General features: G+C 37.9%; 2 long non-coding RNA genes across 3 annotated transcripts in view; one reads left to right on the top strand and one right to left on the bottom strand.

Annotated features, from left to right (window-relative positions):
* Positions 1-18,318, bottom strand: part of LOC138153494 (uncharacterized) — a 90,887-nt gene extending 72,569 nt beyond the window's left edge. The window contains exon 1 of one of the 2 annotated variants that reach the window (XR_011166393.1): positions 18,121-18,318. This is a non-coding gene — a long non-coding RNA (uncharacterized lncRNA). Of the gene's footprint in view, positions 1-3,209; positions 3,503-18,120 lie in introns of those variants that run through there. The other variant, XR_011166392.1, reaches the window with a different exon arrangement.
* LOC138153492 (uncharacterized) overlaps positions 1-25,770 on the top strand; it is a 604,705-nt gene that overhangs the window by 439,263 nt on the left and 139,672 nt on the right. The window lies entirely within an intron of this gene.

The raw sequence follows: 25,770 nt of genomic DNA, 5'->3' as shown, positions 1-25,770 counted from the left end.
AAGGAAGGAAGGAAGGAAGAAAGAAAGAAAAAAGAAAGAAAGAAAGAAAAAAGGAAGGAAGGAAGGAAGGAAGGAAGGAAGGTGATTGGTTATTATTTGGTCAAGTTCATGGATGATGGAGCTATGACTCAGGGCCAAGGGGAATTAAGGAGGTTGGAGGAATAAAAGTATGTAATACAAATTGAGATTTATATCATTGAGTACAACTATGTACTCCCCACAAATGTCCTTCTATAAGTTCATTAGAGATGTATCCAAGATAGGAGACCATGAGGCTGACCTGAGTAAACGCAAACATTTTAACTGTGTCTTGGCGACTCTGGTATGAATGACCTTGAGTTATCCTTGGAACTCTGTTCTGCCCTAGAGGAGGGGAAGGGGGTATGAAAATGTGAAGACTCTGCTTCATTTGAATAACTGGACAGTTCTTTACTAATTAGTCTGTGGAACATGACAGTTTTCATTGTATCTTTCTTCTTTTTAGACAGGGAGAAAGGATTGGTCCCTCAGTCATTGTTCTTATCTTGGGCACTGTCTTTCTACTGTCTCTTTGCTACTTTCTCACTGTCTGTTCTCTGTGTCTGGTTCTCTTCTTTGTATGTCTCTGATTCTCTGTCTCTTGCCCTCTCTCACAGAGACATAGAGACACATACAATTATATTTTTCTGGTAAACCAACTACCCTTGTCACCCACAGAAAGCCTTAGTTTCAATTTATTAGCATTGTAGAGATAAAAGTTTAAAAGCAGAGGGAAAGACATTTACAGGAAAGTTAAGATGAGGTTGTGACTGGATTTCAGGTCAGTATAGGGACAGCTGAGAGTAAAAAAATATAAATTAGACATAATGGAAAAGTTAAAACCAAGAAAGCAAGGCTGCCTCATGTCAGTAATCTGCCACTCTAATGGGCATAATTCTTGCCAGTCTTGGGTCCTGTCTCTTGCTTCCTCTTTGATTTTTCTTTGATAAAGGTTGCCCTGAACTAAGGTCATTGCAGAGGGTAAGTCTGACTTTCAGGTTCAATTCTGTTCAGAGAATAGTATTGCTGAGACTGGGAAGCCACTTTACTGGCTGTCAAGAAAAATGCACAGGGATGTATGTCCCGGTTGGGTCTTCACCCAGGAGAGGTAGAGAGGTCAATAGGAGGAGTCATGGTGCTGCTAATCTGATGCAACCACCTCATTTTACTCATGAGGAACTTGTTGAAGGTCATACAGATGGTTAGTGGCAAGCTAATAAGCACCTTGTTTGACTTCTGTTTGATGTTCTTTTCCTGCACCTTGCCATACTGACTAGGTCTTAAGCTTTCTCTATGGTCTTGAAATGGGTGATCTTAGGTATGCTAATTAGCTTCCTTGCCCTTTGGTTTCAAAATTACTGTTTTTGCCACCTTCCTTTCTGGGATCATTTATGGGTAGATGGGAGGAATGTGCGTCCTTCAAGACTCAGCTCAAAGACCATTTCTAGCTGGTGACCTTTCCTGGTCCCACCTGCTGCTGGCACCTTCCCTTCCAAAGTTACCTTTTATCTACTTTGTATGCATCTTTTATGTACTTATTTATGTACATATTCTCTTCCTATTAGAATGGAAGCCCCTTAAGGGCAAGGACTGTTTTCTCTTTTTGTTTGTTTGTATCCCCAGCATAGTCTGACCCACAACCTGCTTGTTAATGATGCTGATGTTTGAAATACATTGTTTGTAGGAACGTTTTCCTTTTCAGCACTCCAGAAGGTAGTACTCTTATTCCAACAATACTGCCAAGTTGCTCCAAACACCTTAAGAATTCCTCCATGGGAATGACCTTTAGAGCTTGTACTACATTCTTTCAAATATCTGTCATGGTAGCAAGTATTCCAATTCAGTTCTGTGATTTTTGTGAAATACCTACTATGTTAGGTGTCAGGCACTGTCCTAGGTGCTAGACACAGAGACAAAAATAAGTTTCTGTGCTACAAGAGGGACGTTTATCCATTTATATGGATAAGTCAATAGAAATCTATTTTTTCCTCCCTTAAAAAGTAGATTTACTTTTTGGTAATAGCCAAAAGTCACTAGAGCCAAGTGTTGTGAAAGACTGAGCTAGAGAATCCCAATCTTGCTGAAAAATTATTGCTACAAAGGAGCAAGACCGCTTGCTTTTCTCCCAGGCTATATAAACTGATTCTGAAGTCAGTTCCCAAACATGAAAACAAACACATTGTAGGGCAATGGCAACATCTCTGGAGTAAGAGCAGACTCCTGAGGGGCTACTTAAAGAGGGCAAAGGTCAATGTGATAAAGTAATCTTTATAGACTTACCAAGTAAGGGTCTTGGTTTATATCCAAGCAACCTCAACCTGGAGTTGGGGGGTTCAAAATGAGTCTGAATGAATTACCTGATGCACATCTACATCCCATCCAGAGGTGATTAAGTTCAAACCTTTACACCATAATATCACTATTGGGGCACCTAGATTGGAGGACCATCCTGAGGGACATAGATACATTGAGTATTTTTGAGAAGGAAACATGACCCTATAAGGCCAAGCACAAGCAGCTTCCAGAGGACTGCTGCTGTGAACAGCTTTCAAGATTCTGATTACATAGTATAGTAAACTCAATTCAGTGACAAACTAAGACAAAACATTCAAAGAAAATCAAGGTACAGCATTCACCAATGTTACAACTTATCACTAAAATACCCACATAATTTTTAGTCACATAGTTTAAAGCAAAGTACATCCATTTAATCAATCACAAAGTCCTTAATTCAATCACAAAGTACAAAAGTCAAAGTCCTCCACCCATGGAATGCAATTAAGTTACAACATCTATCAATCACTGCTCAGTACCCTCTTAAGGGATAGTGGAAAGTACAAAGGCCATCCACCCCTAGGTAACAAGTTACAATTTCATCAATCAGCATTAAATACCCAAGGAGAGGTATTTTCATCTTGAGTCTAGGCAGGCTCTCAGCTTCTATTGTTCGTCTTCCATGGTCCCAGGTACAGCCTGAATCTAACCAACTGCCACCTGAGTTCAAAGGCAGACAGCACCCACTTCCTTGTCCAGCTCTCCGTTCAGTTCCTGTTCCATATTGAAGCTCACAGTGTCTAGTACACCTCAAGTCCTTATTCAAATACCAGGAAACTGAGTCCCTGAACCAGAAAGTCAAAGTCATTACAGTAACCACGAAGTTGGTACACATGGTTAATGCAGTGAACACCTACCTTCCCAAGCCTTCACAACAGAACAGGTTCCCTCAGGCAGGGATCCTCCTCTCTCACTCATGGTAGCTCCTTAGCAGAAGTTCCAGCTGGTTCTCAGAAGAAGCTCTGCCACCACAAGTTCTATTCTCAAAATCAAAATCACTTTCTCCCGCCTGGGCCTCTCCTCCTCACCCTCCACATGGCTTACTCCAAGAAGTTCTGTCTCACTTCTCTTCTCAGTTATTCTCAATCCTCAGTTCAGTCCTAAGTCCAGCAGTAGCAGCCCAGCTTCCACATGCTTGCTGAAAAAAATTCTGGCCTCTCTCAGCTTGGGCTTTTCCTTATATAAGGTATTAGCTCCTCCCTGTTTTGCCCCTTCCTATTACAACAGGAATTTCCTCCTGCTATGGGACTCACAAGTTCTGGCATGTAATTCTTGATCCAATCACACTTGAAACAAGGTGCTAAGTGCTTGCCAGTACAAGGGGATCTTTAAATTGCATTACTATTACAGATCCCCCCCCAGTCCCACCAAAAGGGGAAAAGGGAACAATAGTGATAAAATTTTTAAATAATAACTATTCACTTTTCTGAAGTGCTTCACAATATAAAAATATATTTTCTTCTCATTAACAATGAAAAGTGTAATTCAAATTCAATGAATTACATATAAATGTAATTCAAAAGGTGATTCAAGTATTCTTATTCCCATTTCACATAAATAAGTCTTTCACATAAACTGAGTCTTCCAGCTGCAATGTAATTTGCCTTCAGTCACATATATAGTATGCATTGGAAGTCAGATCTTTTGACTCTGAGTAGAATAGGCCTCTTCTACTCTGCCACACCATAAAAGCTGGCAACATTGCCCTGGGGAAGAAGAATGACCCTCATCTGCTTTAAACACTGGACTAAATAAGTTTTCCTCTTCTCAGGCTACACTCTGTGCTAAGTGAATTTTGGTAAGTTATAGGGTCTGGTTAATTTGAAGTTATGAGTTTTGCAAAGTTCCCCTCTCTCACACTAATCTCCCTTAACCACATATATCCTTGATCAGTGGAGAACTGCAAATCATTACAGCATCTATTGCCTTCTCAGCTCCAGCTCCCTATTTTGAAGAAGAAAACCTTTTGCAAAGCTACAGTCCAGTGGTCCCCTTTCCTTTCTCACCATCCTTGTGCATGCCATATATCAGCATTGCCTACTGACATTTTGCAAAGACCATGCCTTCCTCTTTGGATTCAAGATACCTTCTCTTATTAGTCCAGGCTAAGTATGCTCAGTTCCTGGATCTGTACTAGTACACATTGGTTGAACCACACATCTACATATGTTCACAAACACACACATGTACATGAACACCCCTCTTATGATTGTTAGCCATTTCATTTCTCTTTACTACTTCTTCTACCTATACATCCTCAGCACGAGAAACCAGTGGGAAGCTCAATGGTGACATGGTTAATTCTGAAACAATAAAGAACCTATAATCAGATACCAGCTACTGGTAGGAATAGATGTAATCTTAAGGATTTCTAGGAGTGATGATGCCCATGGTGCCACTAGAGAGACTATGAGGATCTAAATGAGAATCTAGAAAAGTAGGCAAAGAAGTGAGGTATTGTGGAATATTGGACACTGTTGGCTTACAGCCCTGAGACCCTGGATGAGTTCCTCACCTTAAAAATGAGAATGATAAAGTCTATAGCACCTGCCTCACATTGAAGTTTACAAAGCAATATATGAATGTCAATTTAAAAAACAGGCAAAATCACTTAAAAGAGTGATATAGAATTTGACAATTGCAAAGGACTTTCCTTATCTCGTTTTTATCCTCACAACAATCCTGTGAGATAAGTAACACAAATATTATCCCCATCTTAGAAAGAAACTAATACTGATTAGAAAAATTAAAGAACCTAGGTCTTCGCACCCTTACCTGTATGCTCTACTGCTGTTGGCAGGATTAGCCCTAACATCTAGCTAGGTTGCTTCAGGTAAACCAAATGGGACAGAGAAAAAAAATAAAGGAAATAATAGGATTTCTATGAGCAGGAACCAGAAAGCTTCTTGCAAGGGTAAGGAGGTAGTGACAAGAACCATACAGAATGGCTTGAGTTCCAGTGAAAGACTATTTGGGGGCCAGATAGAGAATGTCCTCAGGGGGGTCAAGGGTCAGAATGAGTAAGAAGACCAGGTAGTTGCAGAATGGACATACAATTCAAAGCCCAGGAGCAGAAAAGACTACTTAGAGATGGATACCTGGAAAAGAAGAGGAGGGGAAGAGGGAGAGGGAGAAGGAGGATGATTCTAGAAGAAGCTGAGACCCAGCATCTGTGCCAGCCCAAATATACCTTAGGTTGGGTACTTAGGGAGCTTGTTTTAGTGTCTACATCAGATGTAGTGATGCAGACTAAGCCTTGTTAGTTCAGAAAAAGAAGAACCACTATGACATAAGTAGTCAGGGAAGTCTTCTTAGAGGTGGGCCTTGAAGGAAGCATCAGATTTATTAGATTCACAACTGTAGGTTATGTAGTTGAACTGTTAGTAACTGGCAACTACTGGCTTCAAGCCCCCTTTAAAGTGCTGCATGGGATGCTGGGTGTTTAGAAATGTTGGATATTTACAGTCCTCAGAAGGCATTTTTCTAACTCTTCTTCCACCTTTTTTTTTATTTAGCAATGACAATTCTCTCCATTAGTTTCCATTTACTTTGTAGCTTCTAAGATTATGAAATCACAGGATCTGGAGCTAATGGGGACCTAGTTCAACATTGTTATTTGAAAGATGAGAAAATAAGGCCAAGAGATGGAGAAGTGTTCCACTTAGGTCTCCCCTTTCTATGTCCTTTCTCCTTCTCTTAGAGTCTCTCTGCTTCTACCTTCATGCAATTCAGTGTTTCCTCTCAAAGGAAACAACTGACAATCTCATTCACAACAAGTGACTTGATGTGCTACCCCTATCATGGATATTCCCAAATAAAATTTCTAATGGTGAAATTTCAGGCATCCCTTAGGGAGATATTTTTAGACAAGGTGTCCTCAAATCACCTTAATAGGTTACTGCCCATTCTGCCTATACATTAAGGAAGCTCTGCCTCCTGGAATCCTCAGATTTGTACCAAGTGAAGAATACAGTTTCCTATTTAAGCTATTGTTTGTTATCAAGAAAAAAATGACTTTGTAATAGAAGGTGAGCAAGAAAGAATAATAAATATCATTTGGATGTTCCATCATTGATAAGGTTAAGAGGTTTTCTCCCACATTATGTCTCCATGAGGTATCACCTGGGACACAAGATTTCCATGCACTAAGCTTGTTGACCTTTCAAAGCTAGGTCTGGAAGAGAAGTTCATCAAGGTACCACTGGAGATGATGGTGATGTATGCAGAGGGGTAGGAGGTTAGTAAGGGGAGAGATGCTGAGGCATAGTTAGTCAATGCAGGGACTATGTATTTTCTCTCAGTTCCAACACTCTCTAACAGGTGACTAAAGGATTTAACTTATTTTTATTTGGCACAATATAAAATAATATGACATGGGAGTAGAAGACTTATTTGGAAAAATATAATCCTTTGTGTTCTTTTTTTTTCTTTTGCTTTTTGGAGGGGCAATTGGAGATAAGTGACTTGCCCAAGGTCACACAGCTAGTTTATTGTGTTAAGTGTCTGAGGCTGGATTTGAACTCAGGCACCACCTAGCTGCCCCTCCTTTGTGTCCTGGCATTTCCTCATCTTCCTAACCTTTGTCTTATGCTTCATTCAACCCATTCCCCTGGGGGGAGGGAAGGGGAGACTTTAAGCCTTACTCTCAGAAATATCTGTCCTTAATAGCTCCAAGTAACCTGTTTACAATCAGGGAACAGGGGAAAGAACACTGTTTTTGAAGTCAAACAACCTGGGTTCAAATCCCAGGTGCTTCCCATATTAACTTGGGACAGTCACCTCCTCTCTGGTCCTCTGTTTCCTCATCTATAAAGCATGTGTCTTAGACTAGATGACCTTTGAGAGTTCTTTTTAGATTTACAATTTTATGATTTCTGTGACTTTTGTTTGAAGCTTGATTTTGTTTAACTCCATTTTTAGATTTCTCATAGGCCCAGTGCAGGGGAAAACATTTTTCTTTTCAAAGCTATCTCTTCCTATTTTCTGGAGTACAGTGAGTCTTCAAGTATCACTGTATCAAAGTGCATTCTGTCCTCTGGTAAATGCTCTCAAAGTTCTGCTTCTTAAAGCAAGGACCCAGTACTGTATCTGGACAGGAAAGAATAGAATTTAGTTCACTTGGTACTTCCTGAATGGCTAGTCTCTACTCACTCCTACATTCATTTGCTTGTCTCGTCAAAAGCATTTGGTTAGGTGCTATGAGAATCATAAAAGAGCCAGCATGGTCCTTTCCTTTGAGGCAATCACAATATGGCATGGAAGACAAGATTGAAACATCTTTTAAAAAATGACTTTATAAGGTAATGTAGATAGTTCCCTCATCAGTAAAATGAAGTAGCTAAATTAGGTGATTTCTAAAGTCCCTTCCAAAACTGTCATGGATAGGGAGATGGCCTTGGGGTCAAGAATATCTGGTTTCAGGTTCTACCTCTGATAAGTACTAGCTGTGTGACCCTGGGAGAATCATTCAGTGTTGAAGTTCCCAGAAACAGCCCTCTGCAACTCAAAGAGTTGCAATTTGTATTATTAGTAAGGGGTTTTCGTCATGTTAGGCATCTTATCTTAATGAAATCACAGGTCTAGAAAAAAAGTGCTTTATAAATGAGGTTGGTAGCATGAGTATTATTTCCCATTTGCAGATGAAGAAACTAAGATTCTGAAGGTTGTCTTGGCTATGTCCATGCAGGGAAGTCTAAGAACTTTATAACATGATTTTGTGGTAGTTGAGTTGAGACAAAAAGAGATGAGTTTGGAGTCAAGCTTGGAGGAGAAGATGGGACTTAAATGTGACCTTGAAAGATGGGTAGGAGTCAGAGAAGTAAAAGAGAGCAAGGCAATCCAGGGAATGACTGGAGTGAATGGGTAGAGACACTGGTATAGGGGTTGTGTTGGGACCAGGGGACACTCCCCTTCAGTGAATAGATCTCATCTAAAAATGGCAAGGGCAGTGTCCTATTCTTTTTTATTCAGCTGACTTTGCTGAGCCTGAGAAAGGCTGGTGAGTAAGCAGAGGAGCAGATGGATTGCCCTTTTTAAGCAAACTCTCCTAAGACCCAGTATTGTGTGAGTTCATTTGGCTGAGATTCTAAGACATTCCAACATCCAGGAAGAAGACAAGACCTCACCCTGGCTGTTGACCTCAGTTTCCCAGCTCCCAATCAGATAATCCCACCTTATCTAATATTTGAGATGTTTCCCAAACAAGTTCTGAGGATGATAACCCTGGGAAATGACAAGCTGTTTTCCGAACTTGAATTATTGGTTCTGGAGCAGCCCCAAAATAACTCCACAGAAGAGAGAGGGAAGGAAAGAGGTGGGGGAGGGAGGGGGAGATTGATTTAATAATGGCATTAAATCTCAGATTTCCCTTGCATATATTGTCATCCCTTCCTCCAAAAAAATATGCAAAATCTGCCTTTTCTGACTATGTTTGTGTGGCCAAGTAGACATCTGAGGATTATGAAGATGATCGTGAAGACCTCAATGCCCCTCTCCTACTCAGAATACTTTTCCCCTTCCTGGAACTGACATTCCAAACTTTACTCTTGGCTTAAGGCTAGTGACTAGTTGTTCTTGGGATAGGTGAGACACTCGGCCCATTGTGGGTTAAACACCACCCCAGCTGTGGATGAGATTGGCCTGAGAAGAGGTTTGTGGAGTAGAGAAGAAAGGACTGAAAAATCAGTCTTTGGCAAAATTGCTTGCTTCATGCTCATAAATCCCTCTTTGTATCTTGCAGATTTAATTTGGGGCAGATTTATTTGTGTTGTAATCTGTTTTGCTTAAGATTTAAGGCAAATGTCTTTCAGAACCCAATGCTTATACTGCTGGTTATTTATTATTATTACTGTAGTTCTTCAGGTTTGTAAAATGTTCTAACTACTTTTTCCCAAGGTTCCCATACCTAATAAAAACTCATTTTATAGCACTTTAATGTTTGTACTGCCCACCTCACAGGGTTGTTGTGGATAAAAACCTTTCAAAATTATATTCACGTTTTACAAATGAGAAAACTAAAACTCAGAGACATTATCTGACTTGCCTATGGTCACAATTTTATGGGCTACATCCAGGATTTAAACTCAAGTCTTTTGATTCCAAGTATATCATGGCATACTATCTCCTGTTTCAGTAGATAGAGCACAGGGCCTGGAGTTGGGAAGATCTGAATTCAAATGCAGCCTCAGACAATTACTAGCTGTGTGACCTTGGCCAAGTCACTTAACCTCTCAGTTCCCTTAACTGTAAAATGTGAATGATAAGAATGATAATATTAACTATCTCACAGGGTTATTCTGAAGAACAATTTATATCTACTGATATATTGGTAAAACAGCACAGTAGACCCTTAGCACATGGTAGACCCTTAATAAATGCCTGTTACCTGTCCCCCTCCCCTCAAGGGACTTAGATTTGGCTTGAAGAGTCAAGACACATGCATACAAAAATACCCTCAAATTTATAAGCAAGTTGCACAATTCCAAGTCCATTGTTTGGAACTAGGGAGGATTTTTTTTTTTTTTGCTACAGAGCATTAAAAAATAACAGCCACTAACAACTAATAATAATATTAAAATCCTATTTCCCTAGCACTTTAAAGAACTTTCCTCAGAATAGTTCCATGAGATAGATGTTTATCATCTCCATTTTTCAGATGAGGAAACTGAGTCTCAGAAAGGTTTTGTTACTTGTCCATGATTATACAACTCAAAAATATCTTCTTTAGTCTACTCTGAAGCAAAATTTACTTTAATTATACTCTAGAACCACAGAGCCTGACTGGGGCACTGTTCAGAATGCAGAGTGTAAATAGGAGCTGGGAGGAGCAAGGATATAAGCTTTGGGACTTTATGGGGAAATGCATTCAAAGTTCCAGCTTCAGATGCCAGTAATACAAGTTCCTTTCCTTCCCTGGGCCTCAGTTTTCTCATTTGAAAATGAGAAAGTTGGCCTAGATGATCTCTAGGGTCCTTTCCAAGTTAAAAACTTATAAACCTATGATATCCTAACTTTCTCCACTGCTAATCCTATTGTGGCTGAAGTACACCACTCATTTGTTTCTTTCATAAAAATATAGAAATTTAAGGCAACTGAAGCTTTTAAAACACACACACTCGCACAATTTTCCACCTCTTTTCTTGGCAAGCATAACAAGAGAACCTCAGAGTATTGGTATGGCCCCTTCCATAAAGTGTCACCTTTAACTCTAGCCCATCAGAGTGAAGAAAGTGGGCCAACAAACTGCCTTGCACAGGTGTGAGGGAGAACAAGCTCTGTCCACCCTGTCTCCGGCAGGCTAAGATCCCCAGATGGCACGGGGCCAACTCAGTGGCATGCGAGTAATATAATTCACAATCTAAATGCAAACATTTGGGGCCTGTTTGGGGAATCAATTAACAATAAGCATATACATCCATTTACAAAATAGCAGTGTGCTAAAGCATACCCGCATTGTAATTGGAAACTAAAATAATACCAGGAGGAATAATCATTAAAAAAAAAATCCTCACCAAAAAGCCAAGAATAATATCAAGAAAATAAAATAAAAAAATTCATCCATCTGCAGAGTTCTATCCTTAGGGGAACACTGCAGACTACACTAACAAGCAACCGAACCCATGTATAAATGAACAGAAATCTGTGAAAGCAGCAAAAAAAGATGGGGGGGGGGCCCACAGGGGGGAGTTTGAAAAATTTCCCTTGCAGATCAGTTAGCCCTGAACTGAATATAGCTCCTTCTATTTGATCATTTTTTGCAGGAGATAAAAATCTTGTGAAGCTACACAGAATCTTCAAGGGAGGTCCTTCTTCATGTGACTTTTTGGAGAGTTCTGTTGGGTCAATTTCAGGATAGGAACCTTCCTCTCACATCATCCCGTTCTGTCCTTTGGGTAGAATTCCAGGCATAGTCTTCAGGCAACTATTAAGAGTTTCTGATTTCAGACAGATAGGGCATGAATTAGGAAAAATGTTCCTAAGATCACTTTCCTCTGACACCCGCAGTGACTAAGAGGACTTTGCCCTCTTTTGATAGAAAAATCTGAGATCCAGCCAAATCCCAGTTCAGGGAAATAACTATCGCCTTGTCCCCAGTGACCTGTGTGATCTGCTCAGCCCCATGTTCTTGCTGTTTTGCTGCAGTCTAGCTGTGCAACAGCTTTAGGATGCAACTCCATGGCTCTGAGAGAAGTCATAGAATTAAAGATGCACTGGGCTAAAGGTTAGCAGCCTGGAATTCCAATCCTGACTGAGTTTCTGACTCAGTTTGTAACATTAGGCAAGTTGTTGAATTTTTCTAGACTTCAGGGTTGTCCTGAGTCCAAGGAGGGAGATACCATGAATGCAACCATCCCTACCTCTCTCAGGCAGAGGCATAACTAGGATCTTCCTTATTGTGGCAAGATTAACTGACATACTAAGAGTGTCCTTCCTCTCCATGCCAGGGTGCAGCCATCCCTATTTTCTCATCTAGCCCTAAGTCACCATCCCCAAGGGTGGAGTAGCCATGGCACCCCTCCCCTTCCAAGGCCTGCCTTACTTCAGTGCTGGACCCCTCTGCCTGACTTCCTGGGGATAGGATTTGTGAGCCATGCTTTCCTCTCAATCTCACTTGCCTGAAGCATTAAAATTCCCTTTTCCTGCTTTGTTCCCAGGGATCACTTCTTTGGGTGCTTAGAGATTCTTGACTGGTATTGTTCCTTTACCTATCTCATAAGCTCCTTGAGATCAAAGACTGTTCATTCTTCTCTTTTAGTTCCTGTAGCACCTGACCCAATGGACACAATAGATAATCACTAAGTATTTGTGATTAAGTAAGTGAATTCAATGTACATTGTCGTTGTTCTTGTTGATAAGAAGCTCTTCAACTTAGCTCTGTGTGCTCAGTGCCTCACACAATGTACTTAGGGCATGGTCCTTGCAGGAGCTTACTTTCAAAGGAGACACAATATGTTGCATGTACATGTTCTATTCTGAGATAGGAGCTTGAGAAAGGGAGCATGGAATAACAGTCTGTCCTAGCAGAAAGAGCATTGGACCCAGGAGTCAAGGTTGAAATCTTTAAAAGTTGTGTATATATGTGTGGGCGCACATGCATGCATGTGCTCATATGATCATATATTTTTCTGCACTCTTTCCATGTTAATAAAGATATACTTGCTTCTCTTCTGGAGATACAAACCCCAATCATGGTTTCCTACCCACATGGCATTGCTTACACTATTCAATATTACAACAATGCCTGCCTCCATCTCTACCTGCTGCCATCCTTTTTATCCAGATCAATGACAGTTTCCCTTTATGTAGTCTGCTTCAGTTCTCCAGCGTGAAGGCATCTATAATGTCATCTCATCTCATAACACTTTCCAGTCTCTCTACATGTTCTGTACAACCTAGTGACACTGACCTTCTTGCTGGGACATTCCATCGCCTTGCTTTTGCACTGACTATTCCCCATTCCTGGAATGCTCCCCCTCTTCTTCACCTCTGCCGATTGACTTCCCTGATTTCCTTTCAACACAGCTCAAAGCAGGAATTCTCTCCCTCCTCTAACAGAAAGACTAAGCTCAGAGCATCCTGGATAGATAGATAGACAGACAGATAGATAGATAGATAGATAGATAGATAGATAGATAGATAGATAGATAGATAGATAGATAGATAGATAGATAGATAGATAGATAGATAGACAGACAGACAGACAGGCATAGATAGAGGATAGATTGAAAGATGGGAGTTAAAAGATAGATATATAAACATAGATTGAAAGATGATAGATAAATGATGGAAAATTGATAGATAAATAGATAGAGGATAGATTGAAGGATGATAGATAAATTATAAAGAGTAGATTGATAGATAATAGATAGATAGAGCATAGATTGAAAGATGATAGATAAATGATAGATGAGAGTTAGACAGACATTGATTTATACAAATGATTCTAAATAGATTGTAAGTTTCTTGAATGTAGAGATAGTAAGGGATGCAGAGCTGGCCTCAGAGCTGGGAAGACCTGGGTTCAAGTCTAACCTCTAAGACATGTTGTTCACATGACCTTGTACAGGTCACTTAACTTCTCAGTGTTCTGGGAAAGTCTCCAAGACTCTGAGCTGCAGAGAAGGTGTCCACATGAATTGAAAGAGGGAGTTTCCTCATCCAAGAGTTCCCTATATCAAGTAAATCCCAGGTCCAGCCACTGTCTCTGTCTTCCTCAGGCTTGCACGGTGCCTTACACATAGCAGTTGTACTTAATAAATATTCAGTGAGATCTGTTGTGCTTTCTGCTGGACCACACCTGAAGCATAAACAGCATGACCTTAAGAGAAGGGCATATGGCCTGTTACAGCAGGACATTTTCTGGGATGCAGTGATAAACCTGGGACAGTGTCACCAATTGTTTTTTCCGTGCCATCACAGACCAGTACACACCTTAACCCTATGACATCTCTGAAGTGACAGCTTCTTGTCTGCCTTCCTTTGTTACTGTCTCTCTTCATTCTTCAGATAGCCCTTGATGCTGCATTTTGTCTTTACAAAAAAATGCAGATACTGTCAAGAATACCTGATTCTACTCCCAGAAGGATATTCTGGAAACTAGGTGATCTTTTTGTGAAAAAAGCAATGATTTCAATGTTATCCGTCTACTCAAATAACGTCCAGGCACTCCTTTCTTACCATTTATAGGCAAGTAAGTCATACCACTTTTTGTCAGTATTTTAAGCTCCAAGTTACACAATCATGTACTGCAGATCAATGCAAGGAATTTATAAGAAAGAACTTCATTCCTAAACCCAGGTCAGATGATGTAAGATCAAAACTTGAAGAATCACTTAAATCTGAAGAAGAAAAATGCCTGAAGCATCCTGAAGGTACTGAAAATGTATATTTGATGCAAAATTGAAAAATGCTATCTAATAGTGAAATGATGGTAAAAATATGTTCATGTCTTAAAAAATTTTAAGGAGATGGGCATACTTAGATTAGAATATTGAATCCCTCTTTTTTACATCAATTCAACTAACAAACTGAATATGCCAAAAAAGAGTAATTTTTAAAAGTTAGTATTTTTTTTTAATTAGCATGAATGAACACATTCTCCCACAATGCTTGACAGAGTATAAAAGCATTTGAAAACCTGAACTCATCAGCATGCACAATTGTGGTTGTTATAGTAAGGCCCATAGGAGGAAAGACGGCAATGTCAAAGAATATTCCTAAGAACAGTCACCAAAGACCACCATGGCAAAAATGGCTTGAGAGAACAATTGTGGAAATTCATTGAAAGATTACATCAATATCTATCTGATATGCACAATAGAAAACTCAAACACCATATTGTCTGATTAAAATTAATAAGAAGAAAGCAGGTATAAAGGAATCTGGAAAATAGAAATATATCAGAAATTATTGACACCGTTAATTGACAATTGAATGCAAATGCCAATACAAAAGGTTAAAGCAATGTAAAGAATAAAATAAATAATCCAATACCTATCAAAAGCTATATTATTGAAGCTTGAGAAGCGGAAAAATTAGAGGAAAGAAAGAATCCACCAAAGGCTATGGAAAATTTTTAGTCATCTAAAGAAATCCAGCAAAATAAAAGTCCAAGTTGGATCAATACAAAAAGTCAATTAAACAACAATTGTTTATTAATGGCCTACCATGTGCCAGATACTGTGGTAAACAATGGAAATATAAAAATAAAAAAAGAAACTTTTGCTTTCAAAAAGTTTATATTCTCTCAAGAAAAATGACACTAATAAGTTTACACACACATACGTATATATGTATTATATATGTGTATGTATATATACACAAAATAAATACAAGTTAACTAAGGATAGAGGACCATGGAGATGGAAAATTGAATATCATGTGTGAGGAACAGAAGAAAAGACTAATTTAGCCGAACCTTAGTATGTAGGAAAGGGAGTAACAAATATAAAATGAGTGTGAAAAATTAGAATGGGGTCAGGTTGTGAAGATATGTAAAAGTCCAACAGGGGAGTTTGGCCTATCCTAGAAGCAATAAATAAAACAGAAAGCTCACTCCTTGTTAATTGAATGAATGTCCAGGTAACTGAAACTAAGGCATCTTTGTAAAACTGGAAGGTGGGAGCCCAAAGGAGACTGGTAACTATTGGCTTGAGTACTTCACGATAAATGGTATTTGCTAGCAAACATAATTTTACCCTACCACCTATCCAGCTTCCTCTTGGATAAAAGGCTGATTCCATCGTACTTAATAGAAAGACATTAAATATTTATTGCAAAAAGCTGAGAATAGCAGTGACCTCTACAAATACATTTCAGTCACATGTTTATATACTGTATTTTTAAAGAATGTTTTTTCACAATTACATGTAAAATAATTTTTCACTTTTTTATAATTTTTGAGTTCTAAATTCCCTCCTCCTTTCCGTCTCCCTTCCTTGAGAAGGCAAGTACTTTGATACAGATTAAAATGCACAGTCATGCAAAACATTTCCATATTAGCCATGTTGCAAAAGAGAACACAACCCCCCCCCCAAAAAAGAAAATTTTGAAAAGTTTTTTAAAGTATTCTTTAATCTGTATTTAGACTGCACAGTTCTTTCTCTGCATGTGGATGTCATTACCCATCGTGAATCTTTTGGAAATGTCTTAGATCCTTGTATTACAGAGAAGAGCTGAGTCAATCATAGCTGTTCATCATACAGTATTGTTGTTTATGTGTACAATGTTTTCCTGGCTCCACTCACTTCACTTTATATCAGTTCATCAAAGTCTTCCCAGGTTTTTCTGAAATGGTTCTACTCATTGTTTCTTATAACACATTCGTATTTCACCACACTCATATATTGCAGCTTGTCTAGTCATTCCCCAATTGATGGGCATCCTTTCAATTAATAATTCTTTGCCACCTCAAAAAAAAGAGCTTCTATAAATATTTTTGTACAACTAGGACCTTTTTTCTTTTTGTTTGATCCTTTGGGATACAGATCTAGAAGTGAGATTGTTGGGTCAAAGGGTATGCACAGCTTTATAGCCCTTTGGGCTTACAATATTTGTAAATTGCTCTCCAGCATAATTGGATCAGTGCACAACTACACCAACAGTGCATTAGTGTCCCTATTTTTTCATAGCCCCTGCAAAATTTGTTGTTTTCCTTTTCTGTGGTATTAACCAATGTGATAGGTGTGAGGTGGTAACTCTGAGTTGTTTTAATTTGCATTTCTCTAATCAACAGTGATTTAGAGCATTTTTATATAACTCTAGATAGTTTTGATGTTTTTCTTCTGAAAACTGCACGTTCATATCCTTTAACCATTTATCAATTGGGGATTGACTCATATTTCTAAAAATGTTTCTCAGTTCTCTATATATTTGAGAAATGAGGTCTTTATCAAAGGAATTTGCTATAAAATTTTTCACCAGTTTCCTGCTTTCCTTCTAATCTTGGCTGCATTTTTTTTTGCCCAAAACCTTTTTAATTTAATGTAACCAAAATTATCCATTTTATATCCCAGAATGTTCTCTATCTCTTGTTTGGTTATGCATTCTTCCCTTATCCATAGATTTAACAAGTAAAGTATTCCATGTTCCCTTAATTTGCTTATGAGATTCCACCTTTATTTTTAAATCATGTACCCATTTTGATCTTTTCTTGGTATATGGTATGAGATGTTGATCTATACCTAGTTTCTGCCAATGCTTATGTACTTTAAAACAAGTTTTCACAGGCTTGTATCACTTTTTAAAAATCTATAAGCACAGAAAATCAACATATTTGGTGAGTATCCAAAAGGATGTGGTAACAAATCCCAGAGTTGTAAAGATCAATTCATTATCAATTTGGTCATGCTTGAGAAGCCACCTGAAGATATTTTATTATTTATACAGATTTTATTATCACTGAATCCTTGATATGTCTCTGAACTCATGTCTTAGTCATATATTGCAAATAATAAAATAGATCCTAGCAAGAATGCTGGAGACTTTGGAAATTCACATGGAAAATGAGTCCCTAAACAAAACATACCAGTAACACAATAATATCAAGAGCCATTTCTATAAAATATGGCATAGTTCATTTAAATCTATTAGAGTTCTGTCTATCCTTAAATCTATTATCATGTCTCCCAAATAGATTTAAATATGGTTTCCAAATTAAAAACAAGTCAACAAAAATACATTGAGGTACATGAATAACATCAATATGGCTATTTGTACATATCATTAGTTATGTGGAATCTTTCTCCAGTGACTTTAAAATGTTATTTGTACTCAATAAGGGTAAAATGTTTAATGTATGCCAAGGAAGGATAGGGAGAAAAAAGTTTTAAGCTGAATCCACAGGTCAAATTGAACAAATGGCCAAAGGAAATACTTACACATGCTTTGGTCTCCTCCAGACAAGACACATCAAATATAAACCTATTAAGGGGAAAGCTGAGACTGAATAAATAAAAAGACTTGCTGGCTTTCTGAAATCAAGCTGAATGGGGATGAACATGTTTAAAGCAATTAACACCTACACACCATCTGTCTTAATGTACACCTTCAGAACTGTAAAATGAATCATAGCGGATTGGGGAAGTATCTTGTATGATATTAACATAACAAAAGGCTCATCACCCTAAGACAGCTATAGAAAGATTAACACTTCCTCACCAAAAAGGACAAGGATTGATAGACATTTTTATAGTACATGATAAACATGTGATAAACAGGTTTGAAAGAAAACCTACAGAAATTCTTTTGGAAAAAGTCAGCCTCACTTACCTGACAGCTAAAGGTTGATAACAGATATACATCATGAAATTTTTCAAATGCAACCAAAATTGATGTTATCTTGGTGAAACCTAAGAAATAGCTCAGCTCGAAGAATGGAATCAAAAGGTCCTTCATGGGCAATATCCATATGAACTCAGCCAGTATTATGTAGACAAAAGCATGCTGAATAAATGAATGTCTTACAGATTTACTTGCAGAAATTAGGAAGGGGGCTTATGAAAGCAATTCAAAACAAGGTTACTGCCCACAGAAATTATAGAGTGGTTATGAGGAAAAGAGTTATTCCACTCCTCCCAAGTGCCTGTATACAATCAAAGGAACATGAAAACAATAACTAATTGATCGGTAGAGGCCATTTTTCAGATAAGACATATGAGTTGCTCGATTCATACAATTGTGAGAAAACTCCCTACATCAATCTTTAGATCTCACTTGGTTTCTGGTCAGCATAACCTAGGTCTTTAGTAAGGGTTACTTAGGTTATCTAAATAGCAGGCAGGGGTGGTCCAGCTTCCAAGCCAAGCATGGCTAAGTTTTAACAATACAATGAGGTTTTCTCTCAATTCCCACAATTGAACAAAATTTTCTTACAAGACAGAAGTTAGACTAGCTGAATAGACCATAAGTGAACAGAAAGAGAACTGAGCTAGTTCCTGAATTGAATCACAAGATGGAGTTAATGTGGTTCGCTTATTTCCCACTACAACTTGCTGCTCCAATCCCCTTGATTCCCTCACCCCACCACCACCTTTCCATTCTTTTTATATCTTACTCCCTAGCATATGCTCTCTGATCCAGTGACATTAGCCTCTTTGCTATTCCACAGACTTCTCTTGGCTCCCAGAATTTTCTCTGACTGTCCCCCATGGGAGGAATGCTCTCTCACTATATCTCATTTGGTCTTGGGACCACAGAATGACAATTTTAGAGCAGGAAGGAACATTAGAGCCTGTATTCCTCACTCTGTGAAATCCCAAACTTCTGTAATCTTTATTAAGAGGCCAAATTTCCTTCAAATCTGGAAAGCTAAGAATGTAGGACCAATTTTAAAGCTTTTAGCTGCCATTTTGTTTTCAAGTCTATTCATGGATTGAACCATAAATTGAACTTAAATTGCAACTCACTATTTTTCAGTAGTATATTATTTGAATTCACTTTGACAAATATGTATTCCATGCCTACTGTGTGTAAGGCATGCGGGCAATGAGATATAACAGATAGAAATCTAGACTTGTATTCACCCCCCACCTTTGACATTAAAGGTGTGATCATCAGTAACTATGGGAAGAATCACTTAACCTCCATGTTCTTTAGGCTACTCCCTAGGATCCACCTACTAAAATCCTTCTAAGCTTACCTTCCAAATTATGCCTAAAGGCTTATTATACAATTTCCCCCTTTACAAATACTAATGTCCAGCCATATTGGTCTTCTTGCTCATCCTCACTTATGATAATCCATCTCCAGCCTGCTTGCTTTTGCACAGACTGCCCCATCCCCTATGCCTAAAATTTGTTTCCTGTTCCCTCTGCCTCTTAGAAACCTACCGTGTTTCCCCAATAATAAGACACTGTCTTATTAATTTTTTTGGACAGAAAAACACCAGAGGGCTTATTTTCAGGGGAGGGCTTATTTTAATGAACATTGACAGCAATTTTAATAAACAGGTAAATGTGAACAAAAAAATGTACCTTTATTCAATAATGAATTCAATAAAGAACAGGATGACGCGCTCACTGCTGCAGCTCTGATTGGATGCAGCTCGGAGCGCGGCGTGCGTTTCACCGGGAGGGGGGGGACGGTGCATACAGAGGGTATTATAATGTAGCGTGTAGTGCAGGGGATCACCTTCACTACAGTAGCAATCTCAATAGGGCTTATTTGCAGGGGAGGGCTTATTTTAGAGGAATCTTACACAGTAAGGGGAGGGCTTATTTTCGAGATAGGTCTTATTATTGGGGAAACACGGTACTTTTCCTTCAGTGTTTGACTGAAATGCCACCTCCTACATAGACTTTCCCTGATAACCTCAGCTACTAGTATCTTCCCACTGAAATTGCCATTTAATGAATATATTTTGCATATGTTTACATGGATACTGATTAGGTGCTTAGATGTATGCTAAATTGCATATAAGTTTCTTGAGGGCAAGAAAATATTTCATTCCTGTTTTTATATCCCCATCACCTAGCACAATAGTGGGCACATGGTAGATACCTAATAAGTGCTTATTCATTGATTGACAGATCACTTGGGATCTTCATTTATGGAACGAGCTCCCATACCCAAAATTTCCTACACTGACAGAATTATGGCCGCTTTGTGTGTATATATATATATATATATATGCAAAGTCCTAGAGATACAAAAACAAAAATAAAAACTGCATTCCTAGTCCTTGGTATTCTGATTGGAGAGAAGCAAATTGAAAAGAGTTTTGGACTGAGTTATGAACAGGGTCCAAGTCCTGGACCTTCCCATGAACTATCTGTATGAACATAACCAAGTCACTTTGCCTTTGGAGAATGTAGTTTCCTCACCTGCATAGGTAGGGAATTGGATTCAATGATTTCTATAATACCATAGAATGTAGTAGTCTTCAAATAAACATAATATAAGGTAAAAGCTGAACAAGACAAAGGAAAATACCAAAGTGCTATGATGAAACTGAAGAGGAAGGGATTTAACATTGTGCTAAGAGATATGGAAAGCTTCATGGAGTAGGTGCCCTCTAAGCTAGAACTTGGAGGAGAAAGTTTTCATCAGTCAAAGAAGGGTAGGCACTTTAGAAATGGTGAAAAGGAGCCTGCACAAATTCATGGAGGCCAGAAAGTGCAGGATGATATGGGAGAACAGCTAATGGTCCAAGTTGTCTGGGAAGAGAAAGTACATAAAAGCTACTTATATGAAACAAGACTGGAAAATTAGGTTAAAATTAGATTATGGAAGACTGTAAATCTCAGGCTAAGGCAGTTACATAGACAAAAGGGGTATTTTTGAGGTAGGAAGTAACATGGTCAGATCTATAAATTAGGAACTTTTTTTTAGCAATTGTGTAAATGATCAGAGAGGGCACAGACAATTACAGAATGCAGGTGAAAAGCAATGAAAACCAGAACTGTCTATGGTAGTATCAAGAGAAGGGGACAATGGGAGCTAATTAAACATGGGTGAGAAGACTAAATTAAAGATGATTAAGGTTTTGAGTCCTGGTCACTGGGAGGATAATGGGAGAAAGTTTTAGGAGGAAGATGATCACAGAATCACAGAGTTGTGAGGGATGTCTAAGGTCACTTAGTCCAAGTTATAACTGAACAACATCTTCTACAACTTCCCCAAGTGACCATCTACTCTCTACTTGAGCACTCCAGTGATGGGAAACTCACTACTTCTTAAGGCAGTTTATTTCTCCTTGTAATAACTATAAATGTTATTTCTTTAGAAAAAGTTGAAATCTGTCTCTTTCCAGCTGCAACTGATTGTCCTTAGATTTGCCCTCTGCAGTAAATCAGAACAAATGCAGAGTGTCCCAAAAAATCTTTTTTTAAAAAAAGTTTGATAGCTTAAAACTGGACTAAAACTTTTAGAACATCCTATATAAACCTTGAACATCATTATCATATTCCTACCAAGACTTCTCTTTGCTAACCTAAAATTCCCACTTTCTTGAAGCAGTGCTTTGGATTTCTGGTCCCCTCAGCATCCTGTCCTCCCTCCTCCATTCTGGAGCATGTAAATAGGATCTCTAGGTAGAGATGTCCAGATGGAAATATAGACAGTTGGCAATGCAATATTTACACCCAGGAGAGGGATCACAGTTAGAGATGGAGATTGGATAGATACAAAAAAAAATAGCAGTAAGCCTCAAAATGTATCATGAAACACTTTCAGGATGACAGCTGACTGAGTTGAAAGAGTGTCCTCACTTTGTTCAGTTGATGGAGACATAGGGTATGGAAGCAGAGGCACAGCTCCTGTCCTGTAAACCAGTTTAAGAAGAATTTAATTGTTGCAAGAGGAATTTGAGTCAGAGAATGAGGAAGCTTATGTTTCAGCACTTCAGTGAATTCATCATCTCATGAATGTGGAGAGTTCTTTCACTGGTTTAAGTCTCGGCCCATTCACACTATCTCATATTGCACAATTCTTGTATGCTTCCCCAAATTCTCCTGAGTCTATCTCCCCAAAATCACTGAAGACCTTCATCTGGTTAATGCAATTGCTTGTGGTCCATCAGCACCAAACTCAGCCTCTCCATCTGTCATCCCCCACTTTTGCTAGAAAGAAAGTTGGCCCACCTTCTTTCCTGGAAGATTGTTGGCTACTTTGAAGCAATTACCAAGAAAGTCTGTAAAGTTTCTTAGTGAAATGATGGATACACAAATTACATCACCATCCCCACAGAGTGGGGCCCTTTGTGGTCTGTAGTCAATGTGGCTTCTCATCCAACCAGATCAAAAAGTATCCCCTTTCCCCACCTCTTGGAGCCTTCAAGAGATCCATGTGTGACTCAGCTGGAAGCCATCCTCAGCATGGTTCACTGCTGCCACATTCTGCCTTTAATTATAAGGACATTGAAGTGAGTTCTTCTTACTGGGTCCCTGGTACACTGGAACTGTCAGCACTTGAAACCAGGCAACACATATCTACTAAATGTGTTATCCCAACCTAGTTGGGTAGATAAGACTATATAGATGAGAAAACCAATAACTGGTGTCAGATCAGTGGTCTAGACAGTATATACTATGTTTCTCAGTATTTTGGCTAAGATGATGTCTAAATAAATTCAGAGGATGTAAAAAGATCTATAAGAAATGATGAGTTCAATAATCTTAGAAAAACATGGGAAGACTTGCACGAAATAATGAAGAGTGAAATGAGCAGAAGCAAGAGAACATTGTAATCAGTAACAACAATATTGTCTTATCAATGACTTTGAGTAAATAAGTCATTTTGACTATTATAAATACGCAAACTAACTATAAAAGACATGTGAAGAAAGATTCTATCTGTATCCAGAGAAAGAACTGATCATTAGAAAAATACGTATAGAATAATTTTATAAATATTATACACATGCATACACATGCACACATTTGTGTCTAATGGTAGCCATCTCAGGGGTAGGGGAGAAAAGGAAGGAAAAAAGGGGAAAAAAGAAATTTACATGATAGCATTATACATGTAAAAGGAATAGCAAGTTGTATATAAGACATTAGCCGTTTCATGTACAACCATCTTTTTTTAGTGTACCATATTATGTAAATGCTTGTTTTATTCCATAATTTTTTAAAATTAAGTAAAAAAAAGAAAGATAAGGACAAGATTGTAGAAGACCTAAGAAGCCATGCAGATGACAGAAATTTGGTACATTTATCACAATCCCAGGTGAAAAGACAGTGGCTCCTTTGAGAGGAGGAGGGGGTGTGTGATTAAGAGGAGATTCAACTCCAATAAACTGCCAAAGGCCAGAGTAAATGAAGTGCTGCTCTCCAGCAAACTCCTGATGGAGGCTAGGGACAGCTTTGTAGAGAACAGGAGGATTCAACATCTATTGAAGACAAGGGAAGGAATCCAAAGTGGAAAGTTACAATGTAAAGAAGGACAATGACAAAAAATAACTAGATGGATATATAATGGATTCTATGGGGAAAGGTTAAAGTGATTGGGGTGTTTGACTCAGGCGTAACTTGGATGCCATCTTCAAGCTTAAAGAAGGTTTGTTGAGGGGTATTCTGAGTTAATATAATTGATTACAATAACTTAAACTTGGTTCTCCAATCTTGAAACTTCAGAAAATTTCAGTTTATATACCATTTACTGTTTCTACCCTTACCTAAATTCTGGACGTAATATAAGAATCTTTTAAAAATTTATGAGGGCCCAACTATAAAATTAGTTCATCTGCCTTTTAAAATTATCAAACACTTTCAAAATGGGAGAATAATTTCACTTTCTTTACCATTATCAATACAATTCATGTGTAAAATCTTTGATCCAATTTTGATAAATTATTACTAAAACATACTCAAAGCCTGGATTTCCATGACAAATAAATTTGGAAGCCAGTCATATACATGTGTACATAGTTCTTAGAGAAAACAAGCTAATCCTATTATTTCCTTAAAATTTACTATTCAATTTATTTAGAAAACTTTTTACATTACGTTTTTGTCTTATTACTATGTCTAATCATTCCCTGCCCCCTTAGGAGGATATTATCCTTATATTATTATGTGACCACAAAAACAGGTTAAATTTTAAGATGTTCATGCTTATGGCATAATATTATTCCATTTTATTCATATACCACAGCTTGTTCAGTCATTCCCCAATTAATGGGCATCCCCTCAATTTCCAATATTTTGCCACCTTGCAAAGGGCTGCTATAAATATTTTTGTATGTGTAGATCTTTTTCCCTAAAATACCTATTTTTATCACATCCTTTTAAAAGTCCTATTCATGTGTAACAGCATCCAGATTAAAAAGTTTTTTCTAACAGCATTTCTATTACTATGGTCTCTCAAAATTCACAATATAAAAGAATTTATAAACATGATAATAACATAAACAATATCATGTAACTTCAGATAACATCAATTGCATTTCTAGATTATCCATTTATAAAAATCATTAATCCTATTACCATTAACATTTTAAACCCATTTTAGAGGTATCAGGCATAGAACAATTACATTTAATTAAAGAAATAATCATAATAATGTAGTGCTTATTATATGCCAGTCACTATGTTAAGCATTTTACAATCATTATATTATTTTGATCCTCACAACAACCTTGGGAGTTGGGTGCCATTATTATTTTTCTCTTTATAGATCAGGAAACTGGGACAAACAGAGATAAAATAACTTGCTTAAGATTACACAACTAATAAATTTCTGCTACCCAAAAGTAATTCATTTCCATACATTTTTCCCTACCATTTTTTTCAACACCTTTATTTGGGAACCTGATCCAAGATGAGAGGAGTTAACAGGAAGAAGGAGAGGGTCTCTGAATTAGAGAGTCACAGGGGATTTCTGGCTTAAATAATCATTTCTCTTTTCATGGTCAAGGAAACCTTAACAAGAAGTCCAAACTGTTTATCTTTTTTTTTTCTTTCTTCACTCTGGGATTACTTTCAAACTAGTTGCCTTTCTTTGTTGCCCTAGAATGAAGAAGCTATTAATCTTGCCACTTACTTTTAGAATTCAATTTTTATTTTTCCTTAAAACAAATTCTACCCTGTGGTACCACAAAACTTATTAAGATATTTCAGAGGGTAGTGAGTTCCAGGAATTACCCCAAATTACAGGAGTTCTCTGCAATCTTAAAATGACAAATCTCCAAGATCTGTTAAGATGTTTTTAGCAGTTCTAAGAACTTTGATTATCTGACTTTATTTCTGTAATTCCAGCATATTATTACCTTTTTACAACTGAAATGATGGTAGAAGTTAGTCCTTACTGGGACAATTGCTTCAAGTATGTAAGTTCATTAGTCTTTCCCAGTGTTCTAAACTCTTTAGCTATAGCCCTTAGAAGCTTTTCTGGCTGACTGCATTTTGATTCTTTCAAGGTAACAGAATCTACAAACAGAATAAACATGACATAGGCATTTTACATTTTATAAAGACA

Source organism: Petaurus breviceps, unplaced genomic scaffold (assembly GCF_028583685.1).
Source record: "Petaurus breviceps papuanus isolate PSGF00001 unplaced genomic scaffold, PetGlider_PUasm1.0 151, whole genome shotgun sequence".
NCBI classification, from domain to species: Eukaryota; Metazoa; Chordata; class Mammalia; order Diprotodontia; family Petauridae; genus Petaurus; species Petaurus breviceps.
The sequence above is the reverse complement of the archived record's forward strand: the minus strand, read 5'-3'. Positions and strand labels throughout refer to the sequence as shown.